Genomic DNA, 25,082 nt, shown 5'->3' on the forward strand with positions numbered 1-25,082 from the left:
ATTTTCTTCTCATTAATAGAGATGTACTAAATCATTTTTACTCCCTTCTACACCATGTCATGAATGTAATCGTACTTGATACCAATGTGCTTCAAGCTACCATGCAACTTTGATTGTCATAAAATATCATGGTCGATTCCAACTCTTTCTCAAACATTCTAAAAAACAATTTCTAAATCCAGACTGCTTCATAACAACTACATAGGCTACCATATATTTATCTTTAGCAGCACTGAGTGTCATGGAAGACTATTCCCTTCTCATCCAAGAAACCATTGTTGAGATCGAAAAACATTTTCCATATATACTCTCTCCATCAACAACACTTTCATCCCAATAAGAATCAGAGTATCCCAAGAGCCTAAGATCATTTTCTGCCACATACTTCAAACAATAATTAACAGTACCATAAGAGTATCCAGTGATCATACTTTGGCTTCATATGATTTAATGTATTCACTGTAAATAAAATATACAAACAAAGTTCATTAAAGAACCAATCAAACCATATCATCATCAAAGTTTTGCAAAGAATATTTCATTCGGCTTCGTCAGTTCAAGATTACATTCAGTGGCCATGTTGGGTCCCTATAATACTAGTGATTACCCCATTACTATTGTAGTTATACCCCTTATTTATATTGTTGTGCCCCTATTACCCCCATATTTTTATTTCTGTGCCCCATAGAATCCCTCTATTGTTATTTTTGTGGCTTTATATTATTATTGTTAGGTCGGCTGGATTATATTGTGACTCCTTAGACTCCTATATATAGAAAGGAGGTTTTGTCATTTGTATCATCCAAGAATTGTTCATTTATGTAATGTAAAGGAGGTTGCCCCCTCGAAGAGGCTGAATTCTAAGGCGTTGATCTATCTTTTCTATCTTTTCTTGAGCTGGTTTCATAACATTTGGTATCAGAGCTTTGGATTCTAGGGTTTCGCTGCTCCAAACAGGTCATCGTGGCATTTTCGCTATAACTTTTTTTCTGTGACGTTTCAGAAGTCGCAAAAAAAACCCATTTGAGAAGAATTGGCGCTGAACCTTGGGTCCGAATTTCAGAGCTTTTCGCGTGATATTTTCGGAGATATGATCTGAGGAAGTTGGTCTTTTTGCAGACTCCTGAATTACATTCAAAACAGGTGACCTGGGGAAAATCGTCATAACTTTCTCTCTGAGGATCGGATTGAAATTTCGTAAAAAGGTACAGAAAGAGGACGGACTGTAGTTTCTTTTATGTGTGTTTCAGATTCAAAGGTTGAAACAGTGACTCGTGGCACGTCGTACAAGTTCGCTCTACTGAACCAGTCTAAAAGCAAGTCACTGTGGGAGATTTCACATAACTCTTCCTTGGAGAATCCAATTTGGCTCAGACTTGTGGCATTGGAAAGAGGACGCAGAAGGCTACTACAGGTAGAAATTTCAGAACTAGATGATCCGAAATTACAGAGATACATCAGATTCAATATCAGGCTTCTATAAAGTGAAAAAAGGTGTGTAGTTTTTTTTTAATTTTTTGTGTAAGCTTGGTTTAACGGAATTCAAAGGGCATAGTAAAGCATTATTATCGGTAACTGATGCCCCGAGGAAAGAAAATGCAAACACCTAGTAAGGAACCTGAAAGCTCTAGCATGACTCATGAAGAAGAGGAAGAAATGCTACATGATATATCAAAATTACAAGAACAAGTGCAACAAATGTCACGCTCACAAAAGCTAACAGAAGCTAAGATAAGTGGCGTGGAATCTAAGATAAATGGCATGGAATCTAAGATAAATGGTGTGGAATCTAAGATAAATGGCGTGGAATCTAAGATAAAGGGCATGGAAGCTAAGATGGAGGATTCGATGGTAAATTTGAAGATAGATTTGAAGACAGACATGGAAGAATTGAAGAAGTTGCTACAAGAAAGGGTCACTAATGGTGAAAAGGTAGTAAAGGAAACTCATGATGAGAACAAAAGAAATGTTAATCATGATTCCATAGACTCTAATGTTGGATCGAAGACTCACCATATTCCAAAAATCGATATGAGGAAGTTTGATGGCAAGGATCCCGCCACATGGATATTACAGATGGAGCAATTCTTCGATCTCAATAATGTGCAAAACACACAAAAGGTACGTATGGCAACTTTATATTTGGAACCAAATCAGTTTGTATGGTATCAATGGCTTTGTTCTCGTAAACAATTTATCACTTGGGCAATTTTTACGGAAGAATTGATAGCACATTATGAGGATACAAAAAGCAACACTTTTTTTAGCCAATTGATAAGTCTCAAACAAAAGGGTTCAATAATGGAGCACATTGAGGAGTTCCAAAAATTGAACATAAGGGTAAAAGATATTCCAGAGGAGCATAGGATTGATGTGTTCATAGGGTCTTTAAAGGATAATATCCAACATGATGTGCGCCTTTGGGAACCTGATTCATTAGAGAAGGCATTCAGGTTAGCAAGAAAAATGGAAAGCAAAATTATGGCAACTAGGAAGCATACCACTCACAACTATAAAGACGGAAGTGTTGTTGCCCATAGTCTTCCACAACCTACAAGGTTGACACCACAACAATTGGAAGAAAAAAGAGCAAAAGGGCTTTGTTACAATTGTGATAGCAAATACACAAAAGGTCATAAGTGTGCTGAGAAGAAATTATTCTACATAGATTGTGAAGAGGAAGAAGAAAAGGAGCAAGAAAGGTCAAAAGAAGAGGATATATTCCAGGAACAAAGCCTAGATGAAGAACAAATAAATCCGACCATATCTTGTAATGCATTGGCGGGAATTACCACTCCTCAAACCATCAAGATAGAAGGACAAATCAAGAAGAAAAAGGTAATAGTGTTGATTGATTCAGGAAGCACCCACAATTTTATTCATTGTAGGGTAGCAAAAGAATTGAATTGCTTCCTATATCCAGCACCAGAGTGTCAAGTGATGATTGCAAATGGAGGAACAATAAATTGCTCTGGAAAGTGCCATAATATCAAGCTATCCATGGGAGAATATGTATTGACTAGCCCAATGCTTTCCATTCCAATGGGAGGTGCTGATGTTGTACTAGGAGTCCAATGGCTACAATCCTTGGGTACAATAGCTTTTAATTTTCAAGAACTTTTCATCAAATTTTCTTCGGAAGGAAAGGAAGTTGAATTAAGGGGTATTGCAGGGAAACCAGGAAAGATAATCAGCTCTAATGGTATGACAAAGCTTCTAAAAAAGGAGCAAAGAGGTGTAATTGCACAATTATGTTCGCTAGATGTTTCCACATTGGAATCATCTATTTCTCCAGATCTCCAAAAAGTCCTGGACAATCATTCCAAGGTATTTGAGACTCCCAAAGGTCTCCCACCTATGCGTGATCATGATCATGCTATTCATCTGATTCCAGGAAGTGTTCCTCCAAACATCAGGCCGTACAGATATCCCTATGTCCAAAAAAGTGAAATTGAACGTATGGTTGCAGAAATGCTAGAGGCTGGTATAATTCAACCGAGTCAAAGTTCTTTCTCAGCTCCAGTAGTATTGGTGCACAAGAAGGATGGATCATGGCGCATGTGTCCAGATTATAGGGAGCTCAACAAGCTCACTATTAAAGATAAGTTCCCCATTCCTGTCATTGATGAATTACTGGATGAATTGCATGGATCAATTTACTTCACCAAGTTGGATCTTCGTTCGGGATATCATCAAATCAGAATGAAGATTGAAGACATTCCAAAAACGGCATTTAGAACTCATGAGGGTCATTATGAATTTTTGGTCATGCCTTTTGGCCTTACCAATGCACCTTCAACATTTCAAGGTTTGATGAATTCAATTTTCAAACCATTCCTTAGAAAATTTGTGTTAGTATTTTTTGATGATATACTAATCTACAGCAAGTCTTGGAAGGATCATGTTGAACATGTTGACAGGGTGCTACAACTATTGGAGGAGAAACAATTATATGCAAAAAGATCCAAATGTTTCTTTGGAGTCCAGGAGGTGGAATATTTGGGTCATATTGTATCTCATGAAGGAGTTAAGGTAGACCCTAGCAAAATTAAAGCCATTAAGGAATGGAAAATCCCCACATCCATAAAGCATCTGCGAGGATTTCTTGGGTTGACAGGGTATTATCGCAAGTTTGTTAAGAATTATGGGAGAATAGCAGCACCTCTAACAACATTATTGAAGAAAGATTCATTTTCATGGACTCCGGAAGCAACAAAGGCCTTTGAACATCTTAAAGAGGCAATGTGCCAAGCACCGGTCTTAGCTACACCGGACTTCACAAAAACCTTTATTGTGGAATGTGATGCTTCAGGAAATGGAATTGGTGCTGTTCTAATGCAAGATGAAAGACCCATTGCTTTTGAAAGTCGTCCAATCAAGGGAAAGTTTTTAAGCAAAGCTATTTATGAGAAGGAAATGTTGGCAATACTCCATGCACTTAAGAAATGGCGACCCTACCTAATGGGAAGACACTTCAAGGTAAAAACGGATCATGATAGCCTTAAATACTTTTTAGAACAAAGATTATCCTCTGAAGAGCAACAAAAGTGGGTCACAAAGATGTTGGGTTATGACTTTGAAATCATCTACAAAAAAGGGAAGCAAAATGTGGTGGCAGATGCACTCTCAAGAAAGGATGAGGATGTGGAAGCATTGTTGTGTGCCATTTCTATTATCCAACCAGATTGGATAAACGAAGCAAGGGAGGAATGGAAGAATGACGAAGAAGTGTGGGCACTTATTCGAAAGCTACAACAAGATTCCAGTACTTCTGATACATTTAGCTGGCAAAATGATTCGTTATGGTACAAAGATCGCTTATACCTCTGTAAGAATTCCCAGCTAAAACAAAAGATTCTTATGGAATTGCACACTTCTCCCTTAGGAGGGCACTCAGGATTTTTAAAAACTTACCACAGGGTTAAGAAGGAATTTTTTTGGGATGGCCTTAAATCAGATATTCAAAAGTTTGTGGCGGAATGTTTGGTTTGCCAACAAAATAAAGTTGAAACAATTAAGACACCGGGTCTATTACAACCTTTATCCATTCCAAGCCAACGTTGGGAGGAGGTTTCAATGGATTTTATCACAGGTTTACCCAAGTCTGAGGGAAAGAGTGTCATCATGGTGGTAGTTGACAGACTTACCAAGTATGCACACTTTTGTGCATTATCACATCCATTTAAAGCCAGTACAGTTTCTACTGCATTTATGGAAACAGTTCAAAAGCTACATGGAAACCCAAAGATTATTGTAAGTGACAGAGATCCCATTTTCACTGGAAATTTTTGGACAGAATTATTTTCTTGTCTTGGTACTCAGTTAGCTCATAGCTCATCTTATCATCCTCAATCTGATGGGCAAACTGAGATAGTAAACAAATGTTTGGAAGGATATCTTCGTTGCTTTGTATCTGATAAACAGACACAATGGGTCAAATGGTTGCCTCTGGCTGAATGGTGGTATAACACTTCCTTCCATACAGCAACAAAAATGACCCCATTTATGGCACTTTATGGGTATCAACCACCATCCATCACATCATATTTAAGAGAAAATTCTAAGGTTCAGGCAGTGGAACATCACATCGAACATCAACAACAAGTCCTCCAACTCTTAAAGGATAACCTCGTGTTGGCACAAAATAGAATGAAACAACAGGCAGATCAACATCGCAGTGAAAGAAGTTTTGATGTAGGTGATTGGGTATTCCTACGGCTACAACCATATAAGCAAATGTCCCTAAAGCAAGCTAAGAAGGATAATAAATTATCACCAAAGTATTATGGTCCGTACAAGGTGTTGCAAAAGATTGGTACTATGGCATACAAATTGGAGCTTCCTGCAGCTTCTCGATTGCACCCAGTTTTCCATGTTTCATGTTTAAAGAAGGTTATAGGTGACAAGCTCCCAATTCAAACAATATTGCCAGAACTTGACGAGGAAGGAAAAATTATATTGGAACCGGAAGCAGTCACAGAAACAAGAACTCGACAGCTACGAAATCGATCAATTTCAGAGTATCTTATCAAGTGGAAGAACTTATCCGCTGAAGATTCCACATGGGAGGATGAGAATTTTATGCAGAAGTATCCAGAACTACTCAAGCGTTGAGGACAACACTTTTTTGAAGGAGAGGGGCATGTTGGGTCCCTATAATACTAGTGATTACCCCATTACTATTGTAGTTATACCCCTTATTTATATTGTTGTGCCCCTATTACCCCCATATTGTTATTTCTGTGCCCCATAGAATCCCTCTATTGTTATTTTTGTGGCTTTATATTATTATTGTTAGGTCGGCTGGATTATATTGTGGCTCCTTAGACTCCTATATATAGAAAGGAGGTTGTGTCATTTGTATCATCCAAGAATTGTTCATTTATGTAATGTAAAGGAGGTTGCCCCCTCGAAGAGGCTGAATTCTAAGGCGTTGATCTATCTTTTCTATCTTTTCTTGAGCTGGTTTCATAACAGGCCAACTCCCTCTTAATATGAGACATATTCTACTATGATCATTTCGATCTCCCTTTGAAGCTAACATAATTTTTTCTATCTAACAATTCTTTGGTACAACATATCATAGTTTCTCCACATGAGCCCTTACGGGCCTTCTTAAATTATGATACTTCTTCAAAGTTATGAAAACTATATCAAAACGTGATCTCCCTCTTACTCAGAGAATCTTCTATTCTCTCATCTATAGTCATAGGTAGGCATATTTCAAATTTTCTTATCTCCCTAATCCCTCTTAAGCTCAGATATTAAAATCTCGATTCTGGGACAAATTATTTTGTCACAAGATTTTCTTAGTTCATGCACTTCTTCTCCTTTTGTTTCCAGATCCATTGGCAACCTTCAATAAGTACCTGCAATCCTCACTAGGAAACCAAGGAAGAAAAACTTTTGAGAATAATGTTATCTCCCTCTTGATCTTGGCCTTCTTACATGAACTTCATCGACAATGTCATCATGATGTCATATCTTCCTTGCATGAACTAAGATTTCTATCTTTAGTGGAAACAACCAATTCAAGATTTTGTTGCTTGTTAGGGTTTACAAACCCTAGATTTTCAATTTCATAATCAAATGGAAAAATCATATAATTATCATGTCCTTCACATATCCAATTTTGTCAGCAATCAATCAAGAGAGTGTAATTGTGATTTGATTCCTCTAAATCACTATAGTAGTATCATTTTGTTCATAAGAGCTTGGCCTTGATTTCAATGTACAAAGAATAATTTTGTCATTCTTAAATAGTAGATGGAAGATATCTTTCATGGCATCAAAACTTTATTTGCAATAAAACCTTCAATATATTTAGTCATTTGTGTCCTTGACCTTGTTATAGACATTTTTGTGCCTTACAGCATTGAGCATGAAATGTCCATAATCTAAGGGATCCAAAGTCCCTAAACATGTTGTTCCTACCCCTAGAGGAACAAGGCCAACTAACCACAGCAATTCACTGAAGTTCTCCACCTGAAAACACTCAAAAACAAGCCAATTCTGATCATGTCAACTGCTCCACTGAGAATCTGCGCTGAATGTCAACTGCTCCACTGTCTACCTGCGTTGAATGTCAACTGCAACAAAGGCTACCTGCGCTGAGCGAGTTTGGACAAGTGGCAGAGTCATTTCTCAAGGTGTCAATGCCCAGGAAGCTTCCAAAATGACACTTGGATCAGGGAATTCGACTAGTGATGAGTAAGAGGTTCCAAATCTCCAAGTGGAAGCAAGAACCTCCAAGTGGACTCAAGAACTATGAGAGGGAGAGGACACTAGTTAGTTTCATACCAGTCTCAGGCTGGCTCATCCTCTCTCCAATATCCCTATATATAGATCTCTCCTACATGAGATCAGGGAGGCTGGAATTTTGTGATTGCAAAGAATTGTTGTTGGTTTGTGGCTAGAAACATTGGGTGCTTAATGCTTTGAAGGGAGCTGAAGAGGGAATTCCATTCTGCTGGGAAGGAGATGCTGGATTGGAGCCCTATGGGTTGTATCTCTTCCTAAACCTTGTTACTTATCAATAAAGCTATCTTGATTCTTTCCTATATGCTGGTGTATTTTGTATGATTGCATTAGTATATTTGATTTACTTCTAATCCTGAATCATTTATGAATATGTATATGTGCCTTTGTATTGTGTTCTTCTCTTGTCGCAAGTAGCTATTCTCTTGTCACAGGTAGTTGTTCTCTTGTGACCTCGTGGGATTCAAGTAGCTGTTCTCTTGAGCAAGCGAGGAGACGAGTAGCTGTAGACACACAAAGGGAAGAGGATCTAGATCGAGGGACAACCGGAAGACAACGGTAAGTCTACCAATTTCCCCTCTTTCACATTTCATAAAGGAAGAAATCATAATAGCTGTATTCGTTTGTTGCTAAGGCGCTGTCACACCTTAGGTGGATAGGATCGTCCTGCATAGGCATTTTTCCCCACAACAAATTGGCGACTCCGCTGGGGAAGAACTTGTTTATTCATTTCATTTGTGTTTCTGTCATTTGTTTACTTCATAGACTTGACAGCAGCTATTGAACTGCATCTTTCCCAGATGCAAAGTAAAAAGTTGCTGCTTTGATCCAGTTTTTGGACTTGTCTATGATATAAACTAGATCCACAAATGATTTGATGGTCCTTGTGATAGTCTTTAGTACCCTATCAAAGTATCCCTCTGTTTATACCTTGCTTGTGTTTCTAATTTGGCCTGAAACAGTTGATTTTTGAGCATTTTGTGACCCAGAAACCAAGGGAAACGAGAGTTTTCTCTTTCAGCGCAGACACTGTGAAGGCAGTCTGCATTTCAATGCAGGTCCCGAAGGGGCTACCTGCGCTGAATGTCAAACTGACAGTGTTGGACCTGCGCTGAACCAGTGTGGCCTTGTGCAGCTGGGGTTCTTTGTCCTTTGTTGCCCTGTTTTGATCTCTGTTTTTGCAGCCTTTAACCAGCATAGGTACCAGTCTGATAAACCCTTTTCTTTGCTTGAATTCCGCCTCATTTTTGTACAAAAATATTGTGAATGTTTTTATGTGTTTGTGGCGTCATTTACAGTCTTCCTTTGCATGAGTAAAATAGTCATCCTGAAGCCTTTGATTCAGATTTGATTGTAATCTTAGAAGAGAGTTCGTTGGCTGTTCGCAGATTGATTATAGATTTACTTTTGCTTATTGGTTTGAATTTGTGTCTTTTAAGTGTCAAAACAAGTCTTTATTTCGAAAGTAGCAAAGTGATTGTAATCTCTTCTACCCTTGTTGTTTTCGAAAAGAGTGAACTTGTTTGTATTGATCATTTTAAAAGCAAATTCAAAGTTGTGCAAAAAGCTTTCTTTGTAGGCATTTATACTAAGAAAGTGGAAAACAAACACCTGCATTATGCATTTTGCATTTGATAGTTTGCATGTTGGATTTAGGGAAAGTGCATTAGAGTGTGTTGATTGCTCTTTGAGAAAAGATAGTGTTATTCTTTTCCCTTAGTAGCTAGGATTTTCAAAGTTGAAAGATAATAAAGCTTGCTTATCATCTTAGACTGCATTTAGGAATTTGTATCATACATCTCGTGGTGAACCTTGAAAGGAAAACTTTAAAAAGATCAACCTAAAATAAACTGAATGAACCTAACAACGCTTTGTAACATAACGCACAACATAGAGGTCTAGGCTAGAGACGTGTTCCGGCGTCGTTAATCCTAGTGACTGTCGATCTCGAAGAAGGTGGGTGATTCCTCCTGAGAGACGGTAGCGCTAGTACGGATTTGTGCTCCCACGTACCGTCGCGTATATATTGGGAGACCCCTATAGGCATATATCTTTTATCCTTAGGAAGCTATGTCGGCTGCCCTACTGATTGCAATGCAGTGAAAAGAGCATTCACGAAGATCGACCACCCGTACCGTAAAAATTATTCTGTGGTTTTGCGAAAAGTTTGGCACACCCTCTGCCTAGATCTCCAGAGCAGTTTCTTTTGGCCTTTTTCAGACTCTATAACAGAAAAAGTTGATCCGAGGATTTGTCACTTCGGGCTCGTTAAAACATCGAAGGAGACTAGAGTCATCTTTAGCTTTTTCTCGACTCTTTAAAAGTGAAAAAGCAAGTTGTTTCTAAAGCGTCTAATAAAATTCATTCAATTCGGAAACACCAATTTCCCCTTTTTTATTTTGGATGATCGAGTAATCGGCAATTGTGGAAGAAATTCAATTGAAACCCCGTCGTTCGCGGAGGCTTACGAGTCAACTGTCTTTGTCTCCGGAATCGAAAACAGTACGGACAAAGCGAACTCGTTTAACCGGTTCAAAATCTCCTATCAAAGTTAGAACAAGTGTTCCAACTACATCTGAGGTTCCGGTTACTCCAAACATTTCTGGAATCCCTGCCTCTATAGAAGAAGTTCAACAGCCACAGAGGGACAGTAACATTGATCCTAGTCTGGGGGCAAATACTCGTGTTACTGAGCCAGTTCCATCTGCAACCGGTTCAGAGAGTCTTGTTCCTCAAACAACTGTCGCTGTCGAAACAACCCCTTCTTCGGCACCAGAAATATTTTACGGACCTGACGGTCTTCCTCTTCCACCTGGTTTGATTGCGATAGAGGAAATTGTAGAGGATCCGCAAGCAAGTACTCCAACCCATTTTGGAGTAGGGGTCACTCTATTTCCTTCATCAGAAGTTAATCCACCACAAGTGGAAGTTCCTGTAGAATCGCTAGGCAATCTATTGGATAGACTTAAAATGTCTGAGCAACCGTCAACATCCAGGACTGTGTCAAATCACACAGCGACAGCGGAAGCCCCTGCTGTCACTCCGACAATGTTTGTCGGCATACCATCTGTCCCTACTAGCTCGCTACAGCTAGAAGGAGTCCACCAAGGGACTATTTCGACAGTGTGGTATGTTCCAGTTTGTTCATCCGGAATAATATCCGGCAACTCTTATGTTGAGACTCGCCAGATTGATCCATTTGGAGGTCAGTTTGGGCAATCCAATCCCCAAGGACAATCAATCCCCTTGAGTTCCGGGTTGCTACCGTATGGGGGGCAGTATGCCCTTTCATTACCCCCTCCGGGAGGGTACCCATACGGGAGTTCACAACAATATCCAGGTTATACTGGAATTACATCAAGTGGTTGGGTACCTATGCTACCTCAACAACCAAGGGTTGTATATTCTATGCAACAATGTGTACCTATGACGAACATCCCAACCACACCGGCTATTGTAACAGTGTCACAAGTTCAAGCGATGCCTGTTGCATGTCAACCTCAAATTTCTCAGGTTGTAATGCAACAGCCCCTTGACCATGGGTCACAACCACAATCGCCAACTGGTGGGGCAACATAGGTCCAAACGGGTACAATTACCCCACACCTTGGCCCAACGGTTAGCATAGCGCAACAGAACATGGCTTCACAACCGTGGCTAGTGCAATACCAACAACCACAATTCCATCAAGTGTACCAAGGTTCTGAGCAGCAGATCTTTGCGAATAGTGGACAACCGTATATTCAAAATGGTCAAAACCAACCGCTTTACAGTGGTCAAGTCCACCAATCGTATCATTCATACCAACATCAATTACATTATGCTGGTATGCAAAGACCCACCGCTCAAGCGATTCCATCGTACCCTGGTTATGCTTCGCCTAACCTGAATCAACAGTTGCCATTTGTGGCAACTTTAGAGTTACCTGATTTACATCGGTTAACCAATGATCCAATTGCCTATGCCCCTTGGTGGCCAGCGATTCCTCACAAGCTTCCATCTGACATTCCTAAATTCAATGGAAATCCAGGTGAAGACCCATCGAATCACGTGATGACTTTTCATCTGTGGTGTTCGTCGAACACCCTGAACGATGATTCGATAAGGCTTCGCCTTTTTCAGAGGACATTGACAGGTCCAGCGGCTAAATGGTATATTGAATTACCTAGAGCCTCTTTCGACAATTTCAGTTCCCTAGCCACGACTTTCTTAACCCATTTTCAATTACCGATAAGGTATGAAACGGGAACAGAAATATTAACCAACTTCAAACAGACAACTGCTACTCATATATCCGATCATATACATGAATGGCATCGTCGTCGTAGGATGGTTAAAACATACGTTCCCGATCAGCTGTTAGCTGAATGGTTTATAAAGTCGTTACTTCCTGCTATAACAGAAGATGTGGCAAAAGGGGGAGTCGTAACAGAGGAGCAAGTTATTGCTCATGCACAATATCTAGACTTAGTTTATACTTAGTCTGGCATGCTCTACGACAAAATACCTGACGCCCCTAGACCGGAATTTTCAATTCCTCCTCCTCCTAAATCCAATAGTGACTCTCATGCCGGCGATGGCGTGATTGGCACGGCAAACGCGAAATTGATAAAGGCTTCGTCTAAGAAAGCCCGTAAGAATTCGGATCAAAATGCAAAAGAAGAAATTCTTGCTTCGGAAGTAAATGCCGTATCAGCAGATAAAGGCAAAGAAACCAATCAACCAGGAAGCAAGAAGAAGCAAAACAAAGGGAAGAAGAAGAAACAGGGTGAGTCATCTCCTGGAAAAACTTCTTCAAACCCTCCTGGGAAAGGGAAACCAAATTATCCATGTCAAATATGTGATGAAGAGGATCATTATACAAGGAATTGCCCATTCAAAGCTGAGTTGAAAAGGTTCTTTAAAAGTTCACAAACCTCAGCTGTGTTAACTGATCCATTTCCCAACCCAGGTTAGAATCTGGTTGATAGTGGAAATGCTTCCTCGTCGCAAGTACTTATGTTGTCGGTTTCAAAACAGCAGAATGATGCTTTGATTTCGACAAGGAACAAAGATTATGGGAATCCGCAGCTGTCGAACGACAAAGGTAAAGATCAACCAAGTAGTTCGACAATAACTTCGACAGAAGTTGTACCGCCCATCATTCCTGAATTAACAATAAAACCGCCAAAGGGAGTAGTACACAAGTCAACATTTAATCCTCGCGCCAGGGCGGCACAACATTATAACATAGTGGAAGATTTGGCCCAATCGCCATCCGCTATGTCGACTGTTGAGGTAGTACAAAATTGCCCATCCCAAAGGCAGGCTTTGTTATCGGCTATTGGTGGGGTTGATCCTAAGGATTCCAATCTTGTATCCTTTGATCACAAAGGATACGATCCTCATTTACCAGCTCAACTAGCTTTCCTTATTCAAGTGAAAGCCCTCAACAAAACTGTTCACCGAACAATTATTGATGAAGGGGCATCTACATGTATTATGTCGATGAGTTGCTGGAAAACTTTAGGATCTCCAACCTTGTCGTGATCTTCGACGACACTAAAAGCATTTGACGGAAGAACGTACACCCCGTACGACATCCTAAATAACTTGAAGGTTGAACTAGGAGGAAAAACAGTAGAAATAGATGTTGAAGTCATCGATGGGAATCTTGACTATAACATCCTACTGGGAAGACCATGGATATATGCCATGGCAGCTGTTGTGTCGACTTATTTTAGGAAGATCGCATTCCCGTTTGAAGGAGGGATTACGGTCGTCGACCAACAGAACTTCCTCCCTAATGGTTCACAAGTTACAGGAAGCATTCCCATGATCCATGGGAGCGACCATTCAATTCAAGATATCGGAGTAGGCCTATTGAAAGACCCCACAATGATGGGAACTTTCGCGCTACCACCTCCTATCTACATAGGAAATATACCGTTTGTAGCAACCTGCAACATGATATCTTCCACGAAGGTCGCGGAAGACAAAGTCGACATGGATCATGCAATGGTTTTGCCCCCAAGCCCTATAGAAATATTGTAGCAATCAATGTTTCGGGCATGGGAGGCGAACCCAAATCAACGCTCGTCAAGCGTTTGGGTAGATAGGTCTAGAGAATATGGTACCCCATTAGATCCTTGGTCGAAAATACATGGGACTGACGAAGGAATCTTACAATCAATGTTGATTGAAGGGACACCATGGAATGATCACCACCATCGTTCCCTTCTTCCGGAATATGAAGAAGATACTCAACAAGATCTTTATCACCCTTCAGTTTTTGAATTCCTATCAAATACTGTAAATACGGTGGATTCCGAGCGAAACTTATCCAATATTGAAGAGACTATAGCCATAAATATCTCGACTAAAACAAATGTTGTAGAGAATATTTATGTCGGCAAAGGTTGTTCCCCTTCAGAACTGGAAATATATAACGCTCTTTTTCGCGAATTCAGAGATGTCTTTGCTTGGTCGTATAATGAAATGCCAGGCATAGACTCGAGTATCATTGAACATGAAATTAAAATGTATCCTGATGTCAAACCAGTAAGACAACGGCTTCGGCAGGTGCACCCCAAGAAAGCCGCGGCCATTAAGGCAGAAGTTGAAAAGCTCCTCCATGCTAGTTTCATCTACCCAGTTCCTCTAACCGATTGGGTATCGAATATTGTCCCTGTTATGAAGAAACAAGGGACAATCTGAGTGTGTGTCGATTATAGGGATGTAAACCAAGCTTGTCCAAAGGACAACTACCCTACACCCTTCATCGACCAGATAATTGATGAATGCGCCGGATGTGAAATATTTTCATTTATGGATGGATTTTCCGGGTATAATCAAATAAATATCCGCCCACAGGACCAGTCAAAGACTGCATTTATTTGTCCATGAGGCACATTCGCTTATTGAAAATTACCCTTTGGTTTAAATAACGCAGGGGCGACATTTCAGAGGGCAATGAATTATGCCTTCCATGACATCAAGAACATCGTTCAACCTTATCTCGACGACCTTCCGGCTCATTCGCGAAAGTGGACTGATCATCCGCAGCATTTAAGAGCGATATTTCTACGTTGCCGACACTACAAGATAAGACTCAATCCGCACAAATGTGTGTTTTGCGTCGGTTCTGGTTGTTTACATGGCTTTGTAGTCTCTAAGGATGGGATTCGTCCCGACCCTTGCAAGGTTCAGGCAATCATTAATTTGCCTCCACCTTCAAATTTGCTTCAGATTCAGAAACTCCAAGGGAAAGCAAACTTTCTGAGGAGGTTCATTCCAAATTACGCAGAACTTGCTAAAGGTTATACTCGTCTTTTGAAAAAGGATGTACCTTTCATCTGGGACCAGGTGGCGCAAGCTTCCTTTGATGCTCTGAAAGATTGTCTAGTAAAAGAATCATTAATGTACGCCCCGGACTATCAAAGAGATTTTAACCTGTATCTGGCTGCAGCGGATACGACCATTGCGATGGTTTTAGTTCAAGAAGTCGATGGAATTGAACATCCTATATATTATTTAAGTAAAAACTTAAATGATACAGAAAGTAAATATTCTTATGTTGAAAAACTAGCGCTTGCAGCTGTTCAAGCGATTCAAAGGTTTCGACATTATGTCCTCTTTCGGAAAACTACCATTTTATCAAATTGCAACCCCATGACTTATATACTGTCGCGACAGTTGCTGGGGGGCAAATATTCAAAATGGATAGCGATCCTTCAAGAGTTTGATCTGGAATTTGTAAAATCCAAATCAAAGAAAGCTCTAGTTTTCGCAGAATTATTGTGCAATCTCCCATCGCCGTCCAACGATGAAACATCAGAAGAGTCAATCGTGGACGAAAGTTTGTTTCTTATATCTACAAGCAATGAGTGGTATGGAGATATCATAATTTATCTCCAAACCCAAAAATTGAGGCCTAACACCTCTCACTCAGAACAGAAATGTATACGATACCAAGCTAAAGACTACATGATCATCGGTGATACGCTTTACCGTCGTGGTATCGATACAGTCCTGAGGAGGTGCCTTACCCATGAGGAGGCCGAAAAAGCCCTGAATGAATGTCATTCAGGCGCGTGTGGGGGGCATCAATCTGGATATGCAACAGCACAGAAAATCTTACGAGTAGGATACTTCTGGCCAACCATGTTCAAAGATTACATAATCGCAGTCAGAAGTTGCCATGCTTGTCAAATTTTTGATAGCAAAACCAGAAGACCACCCGCACCTTTACAGCCAATAGTTGCTGTTGGGCCTTTCGCCAAGTGGGGCATCTATTTCATGCAATGTAACCCCACCTCGACCGGGGGGCATGGGTATATTATAGTCACTGTTGACTATTTTACCAAATGGGCCGAGGCGATGCCTACATTAGATAACATTGGTGAAACAGCTGCCCTTTTCTTTTTCAATCATGTAGTCGCCAGGTTCGGCGTACCACAGGCTATAGTTACAGATCATGGGTCGCATTTTCGCAATCAGATGATGGTTGAATTAGCTACCAAGCTAGGGCTATCTCACGACAGCTCTACCCCATACTATCCACAAGCCAACGGACAAGTTGAAGCAATCAACAAGGTCCTGAAGCGTATGTTGCAAAGGATGATCGGGGTTCATAAAAGAAGGTGGCACCTAATCCTGTACTCAACTTTGTGGGCTTACCGAACATCAGTGAAGAACGCGACCGGGTTCACACCTTTTCAACTGGTGTATGGCCTGGAAGCAGTCTTGCCAATCCAGTGTGAAATTTCGTCGCTTAAACTCGCAATTGATCTCCTCCCCGGAACTTCGGAAGAAGAGGCTCGTTTCTTGGAATTAATCCAATTGGATGAAACCTGTCGTGATGCCGCTTTGGCTAATGAAGCCCATAAGAAACGAGTCAAGGCGCAGTTCGACAAAAATGTCAAACCCCGTGTCTTCTCAGAAGGTGATTTGGTCTTGCTTTATGACCAAGAATCCGATAAATTGGGAGCAGGTAAATTTAATTCCTTATGGATGGGCCCCTATATTGTTAAAAGGGTGTTAGCAAAAGGAGCCTACGAGTTAATGGATTATGACGGAATTCCACTGGCGCAACCCCGCAACGGGTTGTACCTCAAGCGTTACTATGCTTAAATAGTAACCTGTATGCTTTTGTTGTATTTTGTTTTCGCTAAAGTGTTTGTTTTGGTCGAGTGATCCAACTTTTTCATTTGTTGCAGATGTCAAACCTTCTGGAGACATGTGTTGGGTATGCCGACGGAGCGAGTCGTAGTTCGCGGAACCTATCCTCCGCAGCCTGGGCCATTTTTGATCCAAGCGGCGAGTTAGTAAGTTTCAGAGGTGTGTGTATTGGGCAGTCAACGAATAACATCGCTGAGTATAGCGCGTTGATATAACTACTCTCTGATGCCATCATCCGTGGCATACGCCAACTAATCGTCAGGCTAGACTCACAACTCGTGATACTACAACTCAATGGTATATATTCCGTTCGCAATCCAGCTATTTATCGCATGTTACTAAGGGTTAAAATTTTGGAAAGACAGTTTGATTCAATTCAATACCAGCATATTTCCAGAAACTTAAACACATTAACCGACTCATTAGCAAACTATGTGTTAGATAGACATTTGCAACATTTATAAAAAGAGATACATCATCAATGTTGTACATATGGATCATATAACTCAACCAAAATAAATCCCGAAAATCAAAATATATATAAGTTGTTTATCGTTCATACATAATGTTCTGTAACCAAGACAAAAATTGGTCATATGACCCAAAACTCAAAAATGCTAGGGGGCACCCTAGCCTAGTGATGCTCATGATAGCACGTCACGGCCTGTGCAATCATGCGCAAGAGACGAGTCCATCGTCTAGGCACACCAGTGGTATGGCGCTGCAACTGTAAAGGGAGCTCATCAATCCTCACATCGGGAATGCCGAGAGTAAGGCTCTCAACCTGCTCCTGCACAGCTGTAAGAATCTCTGCCACATCAAGATCGCGGAGAATAACTCTCCCAGCAGTCTCCCCTGCTGGGGCAGCAACTGGCGCTTTCGGGCGAGCTGCTGGACGAACAGGACCAACATCTACATGCACACATGAGTTTGATTAAAGTCTTGATAGAATAAAGCACAAGGACATTATAAATAAGAACAGTAAACAGTAATATGGTCAAAGATTTTACCTATAGCGCCCCACTGTTCGCCATCCGGCAGTACCAAGTCCGGATCACCTCGGAAATCCATGCCAACATATGGGTACTCGGAATAGACCATCTCCTGGTGCTCGAACCACCTGAAGAAGGTATCAGTGAAAGTAATCTGAGATTGACCGACATGCCTAGACATGTGATCAACCCATCCCTGCATGCGTGGCTCGGTAGGAGAAGGCAAGTCGAGTGCGATATACTGAGGCTGCATCAGTGGTATTTTCTCCAAGGCAAAGGCAGTCAGAATAGAACCATACCCAAAGTTCTTCAGCTTCCCGTCCTTTACCTTGGTCAATTGACTTTTCATCTAAGCAAGTACTGCATCACACCAGTTAAATACTTTCGGTTGGAGACACTCCAAGGCGTGCTGCACATAAGATCTGTTGGCAACATGTAGAGATGCGCTACCGGCCATCCTACCAATAGTATACAGAATGGACCTGAGAGACCTGTCAGTGATCTCACGGATAACAACCTTGTCGTCTCTGCTCGGCTGGGAACCTTCCCTACAATACTGACGGACATAATCTCTCACGGAGTCAATCCCCCGGGCCGAACCTGACAAAGAAATGGGGGCACCCCACCTTGACAACCCTGTCAAGAAGTAAATGTCCTCTATGGTCAAGGAGATGGATTTTCCCCTAATCTGGAATACTTGGTTTATAGGATCCCAAGCATCAAGCATATACTGCAGTAAAGAAATCTGTGCTCTCATGCTAGAGATACGAAAGAACTTCAACAGGCCACAGTTCCGCAGCGCGTTCACTGTGACAGGGTCATGGAGGGCAATCATGTCCTCCTCTTCATGTTCTCGTTCTCGCCATGTAAGGGACATTTTGCTCAAAGATCCCTGCAAAGAAAACAAGAGAAAGAGTAAGTTCCTGGATTTGATGAGAAACTGGCGAAATTTCATCAAAAAAAAACTGTGCATAGAACTGCTTTTCTGAGATCAGCGCAGTTGGCAAGTGTCCTACCTGCGTTGAAGGTCAAACTTCCTTAAGGCAGCTTGACATTCAATGCAGGTTTCGAATGGACTGCCTGCGCTGATGCTAGAGCGCCCTAACAAAACCCCAGGGGCTCATGGGGGCAGGAAAACAGGCACAAAATGGAAAAAGGAAACCATGAAAAGAAAGAGCTAGAGTTTAGCTCCTACCTAGTCCAGATGGCACCGAAAATCGTCCGCAGAATCTCCCGGAATCAGCTGGTGAAAATCAAGGGGGAAGAGGCACCTCCAGAGCTCCAACAAACCAAATTCAAATGAAATGGTAAAATGAGTGGTAAAAACACCTTTTAATGGCTTTTTACGTAGTTCAAAGCGAAATATTAGGGTTATAATCTCATTTTCATGCAAATATTATTCATTTCTAACAAGGTTTGATGCAGCAATTGAGAATGCAGTACTATCCCTGAAAAGAGAAAAGCTATTTATGGTAAAAATCAAAATTTGACTATATAATCGAGCAGTTTTTGCATAAAGTTCATGCTCGTTAAAAAATAAATGCAAGATCCGAGCAGTTTTAACACAGTCTTCATGCTCGTTAAAAAATAAATATAAGCAGTGAGCAGAGTTTCCTCCAGTGTTTAAGCTCATTTTTAACTAAAAAATGAACCTATCCCGGTAAATAACCACTGTGATCGTAAATTTATTAGCCATGAAAGCCTTGGTCGTGTTTGCACCTGCCGCCTCCACTTTTCATTTGGCCGATCGTTCACCCCCACATGATTGTTTACCCATTTTGAGGAATAACTGCGAAGAGTGATTTCACCTAGCCATCCTTGTGACACTGCCGTGATTGGAAAATTCCAACCTGTACCTGGAATCAGTTGCTATCCCTGTTTATCACTCGTTCCTCAAAAGACGAGTCTTCTTTAAGCTCTTTTCAACTGACTCGTAAAATATGAAAAGATTGCCGAGTTTTGGCCTTCCAGCTCTTTAAAGGACAGGAAGAGCTATCCCTCCTCTAGATTTTAATCTTTTTGGACCTGAGGGATTATGGCACAAAAAGGTCGAGCGCTTGTTTTATTCGGTTCGTTAAAGTTATCGAAAACTCATCCCTTCTGTATTGTTTTATACTTTTTCGGACTTAAGCGATTAGATGACGAAAAAGGAATTTCGGAGTTAACTTTATGTACCTTTTCAGACTCTCTAAAAATGAAAAGGACCGAGTTATCCTTGTCGTTAGACTCGTTAAAATTATTAAATAGCGACAAACTTGTCTTTAGACGAGAACGAGTTTCACTATCGCTAGGATCGTTAAAACATAGCGATGGGCTTGCCCGAAGGGCAGGTTATAGAACAAGAATATGTTATCCTCCTCAAGCTTGACAAAAATAAAGAGGTACTAGTCAGCAATGACTGGGGAAAAATTTGGAAAAATCAAGAAAACTTTGATGGTAGCAGGTCGCTCTTGAACATGACACTTTTCCTCCATACCACATTCGGGTTGGGTGTTTTCATTCACCGGTCACATCACCATGGTCTCGCCATACCATCCATATTTGGGGTAATGCTACCAATCCATCGCATCAGTGTCGCCATATGTTCAAGAGAAGTCGTTCAGAAAGAGTCAACCGGGTCCCATCCACTGCCATACATTATCCTTCATTCATTCGTGACTGCCACCCTGAATCATATGTCACAGATCGTTTTCACCTCCATTAAAATCATTAGCTCCGTTCCGTGTCACTGATGTGGGATTCATTAAGGCCCTCCTGTGATGGATCGCTCCTTTTCGACATTAGCTCATTATCCAAGAAGTTGATCTAGGAACAACCCCTTCAGTACTTTGAAGCTTGCATGCCTCAATGGCAAGTTTCTCACTTCCGGCGACAGGTATACATTAATGACCTTCGACCAGAAGATTTCGCGTGGTGTTCGACGCCAAGTCCTTTATTCACACCATGTGAATTGTACTGCAGTACCTTGAGGGTCATTATCATTATCGGTGATTCCTCTCGCGCTTGTTAACGGTTTACATCGTTGACCGGTAATCAAGCGATGTCTTTCCATGTTCGACTTCAGTGAAATTCTCACATGGATCGACTTGTACTTAGAGTGAAGATCGAACGAGTTTGAAGACCCCGGATCTATTTTCATCCATCCAGGCTACGATATATATTCAGGAAAGATAAAGACATTTGACATGTACATTATTGCAGCAGATGATCATCCTACTCAAAGGATGATAATTTCGCCAAAATTATCGGTCTACCATCAGATGATCGTCTGTTCTATGTACAAAAATGAATTTATAAAGCTGAGCATGGGGATGCCCGCCTCAGCTAGATCATGAAAGCAGTATGAATCATAATGTATTGTATTGTATTTTATTACAGGTCTCCTCCCAGTAGATGGATGAACTTCGGACCCTCCTGGATAAAGCATTTCACCCAATAAACGGCCTCATACTTTAGGGGGAAACTGTTATAGACATTTTTGTGCCTTACAGCATTGAGCATGAAATTTCCATAATCTAAGGGATCCAAAGTCCCTAAACATGTTGTTCCTACCCCTAGAGGAACAAGGCCAACTAACCACAGCAATTCACTGAAGTTCTCCACCTGAAAACACTCAAAAACAAGCCAATTCTGGATCATGTCAACTGCTCCACTAAGCATCTGCGCTGAATGTCAACTGCTCCACTGTCTACCTGCATTGAATGTCAACTGCAACAAAGGCTACCTGCGCTGAGCGAGTTTGGACAAGTGGCAGAGTCATTTCTCAAGGTGTCAATGCCCAGGAAGCTTCCAAAATGACACTTGGATCAGGGAATTCGACTAGTGATGAGTAAGAGGTTCCAAATCTCCAAGTGGAAGCAAGAACCTCCAAATGGACTCAAGAACTATGAGAGGGAGAGGACACTAGTCAGTTTCATACCAGTCTCAAGCTCACTCATCCTCTCTCCAATATCCCTATATATAGATCTCTCCTACATGAGATCAGGGAGGCTGGAATTTTGTGATTGCAAAGAATTGCTGTTGGTTTGTGGCTAGAAACATTGGGTGCTTAATGCTTTGAAGGGAGCTGAAGAGGGAATTCCATTCTGCTGGGAAGGAGATGCTGGATTGGAGCCCTATGGGTTGTATCTCTTCCTAAACCCTGTTACTTATCAATAAAGCTATCTTGATTCTTTCCTATATGCTGGTGTATTTTGTATGATTGCATTAGTATATTTGATTTACTTCTAATCCTGAATCATTTATGAATATGCATATGTGCCTTTGTATTGTGTTCTTCTCTTGTCGCAAGTAGCTATTCTCTTGTCACAGGTAGCTGTTCTCTTGTGACCTCGTGGGATTCAAGTAGCTGTTCTCTTGAGCAAGCGAGGAGACGAGTAGCTGTAGACACACAAAGGGAAGAGGATCTAGATCGAGGGACAACCGGAAGACAACGGTAAGTCTGCCAATCTCCCCTCTTTCACATTTCATAAAGGAAGAAATCATAATAGCTGTATTCGTTTGTTGCTAAGGCGCTGTCACACCTTAGGTGGATAGGATCGTCCTGCATAGGCATTTTTCCCCACAACAGACCTACCATATTGTAGGGTTTTCATTTGAATTTATCAAGAAAACCTTATAACTTCTAAGCTTGAAGAGGGGCCCAACCTTTCCTTCGAACTCAAGATATTTGAGCCAACTAAGTGACCTTAAAGGATCATCTTTAGATACTGCAGGGCTAATTTCGAGTCTTCTTCAATTCGACAATTTGATATTTTGGGCTTAGATAATCTTACAATAACTTCTTCCTTTGTTTCCAAATAATTATCATGATTCTTAAGAGACATCTAAACATATTTTTCATTGTAAGCAAGCTTTCTTAAAAGGTATATTTCAATTATATTTGTAGAAATCATTTGCAACGTAGGGTTTATGACATAGTAATATTTTTCAAATAAAGGATCTGTTCAATACTTCAATTTTAGAAAAGGTCACAAGCTTTCCTTATGTGGTTGTGATTTGATCCATAGCTTGCATATTAGAGGTGCCATTATTCTAAAGTATTAGCTTTACGGTTCTTCTTGTCGGTCTGAATGCCCATGAATAATTCAACACTATGTAGCATCAGTTTTTCCTTTAGGCATGAACTAGTCATGTGATTCATAAGGATACTTCAGGCTGGTATATCAGTCCAAACTAAGACATTTTCTCAATGCCTTCCAGAACTTAAAAAAGGATGACTTTGCTAGCATTTTCATAGTGACATATTTAAGATCATTATGAGATTAAGGGACTCGATTCCAGACCTTCAAGGATCATTGTTGTAGATGGATTTTTACAGTGGAATGATGGAAATATGATCACAAGATTATGCTAGGACCATTTCTTGTAGACAAGGTATGATCCAATGAACCATTATCCTTATGAGACTTTGATCAAATCACAAAAGAAGTACACATTGAAAAATGAACCAAAGTCTTAACCTTTCAATTGCCTAAAGTATTCTTTGAGGAAAATTACTCATCTTATAATTATTGAGACCACTTATTTTACCTTCTATCATAAGCCTTGATACCTTTGAGATGAAGATATATTTTGACTTTTTTCAAACAATCTTATCTCTAAGTAATTAGTGTACATATTTTTTTTTCTTTTTGAAAAGTTACAACCCTAATGAAACATGGCTATTCACATCTTTGGGATATAATATAAAATATATGTCCACTGTAGAAATTCCTTGTAGATTCAAACTGCTTATGTGATTTTCTAAAACAAAAGACTCGAATCTACTCTACTCATTAGCGGAAACAATTAAACGATCCCAAGATCACGAAACATACAAGAGAAACAATTCAATCAACACATTACAGAGTGATAACCTAGGAAAAACCACACCTAAAAACCCCTGCTATTTGTATATTGCATTAGTCAGAAAATATGAGAAGATTACAACACTTTGCTCAAACCCGAGCAACCTCTGCACTATCTCTATCTATCTCACAGCTTCCTAAACAAGCCCAGACCAATACTTAACCAATTTTCTTCTTGCCAAAGTCCCTATTTCCTCGTGTTGTTTCCTTGGGAATTAGCCGCTATTAATTAGGGAAACTCCTCAATTGGAATTGTGAAATCCTCATAGTCCTTCCTCTGACTGCATACACCGCCTGTACAATTTGGATGATTATACAACTGATAGTACATTGTCCCTAAACTCCAATCTCAACTGTGTAACTCTCAGATCTGACATGCATGAGTTATTTATGATTGAATCATCAGTTAACTGGTTGAACACATGAAGCAACACCCCACTGTCTAACCTCCTACTATTGCCTCCATTAATTGGAACTAGTTTAACTGATCACTTTAACTTAGTTAAATTGAAATAATTAATTAAAACTACAAATATATTCAACCAGGGCTCTTATAATGTAGGAGACACTCTACATGACTCATGTTAGACCCTCAACTCCAATAAGGTGCACCAACTAAGTCAATTTAACTTAGTTAACTCGTACAAGTTGTCTTGTGATGTGGAATTACAATTTTATTCCTAATTTAATTCAAGGAAAAAATTAATCAAGATTTTCTTGTTTCATTTTCAACACTCCCTCTCAACAAGAAAGGGATTATCAGAGACCCCAATCCTGCCTCTATGGAACTTGAATTTTCCTCTTGAAAGTTCCTTAGTCAATATATTTGCATCTTGTTTCTCTGTAGGAATGTACTCCAACAACATGATTCTCCTCTACACATAATCTCATAGATGGTGATACCGGATGTCGATATTCTTGGACCGATCATGAAAAATTGGATTATTGGAGAGTTTGATACAACTTTGATTGTCACAGTATATTACTGTAGGATCCATCTGCTAACCAAATAACCCAATAAGGATCATCCTCATCCAGCTAGATTCAAAAGCTTCTTGACTAATAGCCATGTACTCTGCTTCTACCGAACTGAGTGCAACTGATATATGCCTCATGTTGTACCAAGAAACTACTATCGAACCAATACTAAAGATTCTCCCTCATTTGCTCTTCCTGTTAGATGGAATCCTTACCCAATCTGCATTTGTGAAGCCTTGAATCTTCACTCCCTCTATCGGTCTGTACCAAAGACCAAATTGAGTGGTGCCTTTGAGGTATCTCAACACATGTTTAGTTTCCTTCCAATAGAGTGTGGTTGGCTTAA

Source organism: Pinus tabuliformis, chromosome 3_2, assembly GCF_031772625.1.
Source record: "Pinus tabuliformis cultivar Carrire ecotype Pingquan chromosome 3_2, CPIR1, whole genome shotgun sequence".
Lineage (NCBI taxonomy): Eukaryota > Viridiplantae > Streptophyta > Pinopsida > Pinales > Pinaceae > Pinus > Pinus tabuliformis.